Raw genomic sequence first — 3,781 nt, 5'->3', positions numbered from 1 at the left:
CGGGGGTGGTGGGGGGACGGGGGTGCTAGTATCCACTACTTGTATACTTCCAACAAATATGTCTTTTCAAAAAGCCTGCAGGGGTTCCATTTGAAGAATAACCTCCAGCACGGGGGTGAAACGTCTTGTTCCACTATAGGAAAGAAAGAGGGTCAAACACAATCCAATTTTCGTGAAGCGGCCGCTGAACGAAAGTCACAATCGACCGGCGGGGGTCGGCTTTTCACAGCTTGACTTGGAAAAAGAGAGGGAGAGTTTACGAAAGCTGAAAATGCAGCGAGAACACCAGTGAAAACACAAGTCACCTTTCTCAACTCTAGTCTTCATTGCAGATTGGCTACTTCTACACTTATACTTACTGATATCATGGATCATAAACAGACAAAAAAAAGGGCATTCTCTCTAAATATTGAACAAATGACAATTTAAGAATATTCAATGAATGTTTACATTCAATTATTTCGAACAATGCAGGTTCATTTTTTATTACTTCCTACTTCTTGTATGAGTGTCACACTGTCACGGTGATGATAAATATTGAAATATTCTGAATAGGAGAGTAAATATATAATAATCAGATTTTTTTTTTTAAAAAGAGTATGTGCTAATGGTTGAATGAGCGGCATTATTAACCTTGTAGGTTGACACTTTATGAAGTTAAGTGTAATTGATGAGCATTAGTTTACAAGGGTCATCTCACATCAACATGTCACATAAGTACTCACAACCAGAGAAGTACTCAAAATAATAGTGATGGATAGGTGGTTATGCTATCTCTTTTTTTTTTTTTGCTGGTACAGTTCCAAAATTACACTCGCCATGGTGTCTCGTCACTTTATTGTCTTAAGAAATAAATGCATAATGGACATGAAGTTGACCTGTATTTTCTGCAGTATGAGGCGCTTCGGATTATAAGGCCCACCTTCAATGAATGTCCTATTTTAAAACTGTTTTCATATGTCGGGCGGACTGCATTATTATAAGGCACATAAGATAGAATAATGGCTGCGGTTGCACAATGCATCCACAAGATGGAGCTATGCTAAAGGAAATACAATAAAATACACTACAATACAGCTTTATTTAATAGAGCCTTCACAATCGCGGCAGCTGTAACAAAACCATGAGAACTGGTCACAAACACGGACATGAAACATAGAAATACAAATGGCATTACAAAACAATAAATGAAAGATAGGTTGAGTCAAAACATCGGCGCTGGTTCGCACCGTGGGCTCGGGAAGTCACGTGATGCTTTATGAATTTGAACCCCTCTGTCCCAAAAGAGCTGCCTATTCTAAAACGAATGTGATTGCATGGTTTAGTGTCATCAAAGCAGCTCATGCGTGTGCAGTAAAAGCTGCAGCATATGAGTATATCTTATATTACCGAGCAAGTCACAAGTCATAAAACTAGCAACTTAAATGTACTCCGAGTCCGAGACACGGGACTGAACACTGGCAACCCTGGCTCAGCTGTGTCCTTACCCACCAATATCAGCCAGCAGCACGACAACAGGGTCAATTTCCTGCTGTTACCATTCTAAACTGCGCTCTGTCAATCTCTAACAAATTCAGGATAAAGCGCAACCAAATCACACCGACCAAAATGTTGACTTCAACGTGTCCCAAGTGGCAAGAGGCTGAAAAAAAAGCCCGGTTGCGACAAGCTAACGGTAGTGATGTGAGCGCTGCCATTTCATCAGTTTCTCAAGCAAGCTAACCGAAAATAATGCGTCATTTCCCCAGGGCATCCGATCGCAAATGAAATGCTTAAACAGTTGGCGTTGTCATCCACGGGAACTGCGAGTTCACCTCCATAGTTTGCGCAGCAGTGATCAATCAATCTAATTTTCTAATGGCTTGGAGTTTATGTGCGGTGGCCTTCTGTCATCAGCAGGAATCTGCTCGCTGAGGTACTTTTGGAGCCAACGTCCCTTCACACTTGGCACCAGACACTCCCATGGCCCGATAGCGATGCCGGTGGCTAATGTGTGCAAATTGTCATTGGGGGGGTCTTTTCATACCAAGCACCAGCGCTCAGCACTTTTTATAGGAGGTGACTTCAGCATTTCTCTCCCTTCCATCTCATTGAGTGCGTGGAGCCATTGTTGAATATACAGTATGGATGTGTAAAGCAGCCGCTGCCCTTGCCTTAGACTGTCCTTGAGATTGCGGCGCTCAGCGAGCTAGAACCATAAGGCAGGGGGGGTGGATTCCATTCCCTGTTAATTTCAGCTTCGACGAATAGCCGTTTGAATGTTGAAGCTTTTCAAACTCTGCGTTTTAAATGATAACTACCGGCTCACAAGTTGTCGCCAAAGCTACGAGCGACGCTGCAATCTGATTCCATTTTAAGTGTCTGGGCCTTGTAGGGAGGGGGTGGGGGGTGGGGGTAACATGGCTTTCGTGACGCGCTTCGGCTAATCGCGCCGCACGCCACCGAACGTGTTTAATTTCCCGGCCCGTATTTATCATCGCCATGGTAATTCACTTTGCAAGGAAAGTGAGTGAGACGGGCTGCATTGCGTGTGCCACCCCATTCCCGGGCCTGATGTCACCATTTTGTGGTCAAAGCGGGTCTAAATTACATTTTCGGAGCCAGGACCATCACCATTTGTAGCACATCATTGGCCAGCGCGGAGGCCTATCAGTTTCCTGCTTGGGGGTAAAAATAAGGAAAAATGAAAGCTGCGCGGACCATTGAATGGGCCCTCGCACCCCCACTTTTGATGAAAAATCCTGGAAAAGATCATCAAACTTAGACACAATGCTCTGGCGCATTAAATGACGTGGGTAAAGTAAAACGCTTGACAATGTAGCGTCACCCATCTGTCTTGGATAGCTTCTTGTGATTTTTCCCTCAGTCAGTTTGTCAAGTGCAAGCCATGAAATTCATCTAGAATTTCCATGTATCCTGTAATGATTACAGATCAGTTCAGTATCGATTAGTCAAGGGGGTGTAGATCAGATTTATTATTTTGAACAAATTACCATAATTTCCGGACTACAGAGCGCACCTGATTATAAGATGCACCCACGACATTTTCAAAAAACATATTGTTCACACATAAGCCGCACCGGTCAATAAGCCGCAGGTGCCAACATTGTAACATGAACTATTTACAAAGAAAGACGGTACACAGAAAGCGTTTTCAAAGTTTTAATAACGTCCCTTAACTTTTCGTTCCAAATAGTGCCTGTAACGAACGCGTCAGCACCACGGCAGTAAAACAGCACAATGAACAAAATCCTCGCTTGCCGTAACACTCGGTTAGCCATTCCTTCATTAGGCTTTCTACCAATGTATATATGAACGTGCATCGCTCTTACATTTTATGCTCGAGCGCTCCCTGACGGCCATTAGAAAAATCTTTATGTAGCCCGCTTTATTAAATAAGCCACAGAGCTGAAAGCGTGTGACAAAGGTTGCGGTTTATAGTCCGGAAATTACATCAGGTAAACTGCAACCTTGTAAACATTTTGCTTTGGAATCCAGTGGACTTTTACCGTGTTTACAATTTTTAGATTGGATGCGCGGCGATGCGGCTTGTGGCTCGCTTCTGGCTATCTATCGGATTCATATTTGTGTAATTGTAGAATCAAATAATTGCCTGTGGAAGCAGACAGGTCTGATACTGTCCAGTGGGGTCTTTGTGCCTGACAAACTCTGTCCAGAGTGGTTCAGGCAGGGACACCCGAGTTGCTTGGAAAAAAGTTTGCAGTTCACTCTGAAGTCACTTGCTCGTAAACATGTTTTTTTTTTTTTTTTTTACTTCTCT

The sequence above is a fragment of the Hippocampus comes genome, unplaced genomic scaffold (assembly GCF_001891065.2).
Source record: "Hippocampus comes isolate QL1 unplaced genomic scaffold, H_comes_QL1_v1.1 scaffold143, whole genome shotgun sequence".
Lineage (NCBI taxonomy): Eukaryota > Metazoa > Chordata > Actinopteri > Syngnathiformes > Syngnathidae > Hippocampus > Hippocampus comes.
The sequence above is the reverse complement of the archived record's forward strand: the minus strand, read 5'-3'. Positions refer to the sequence as shown.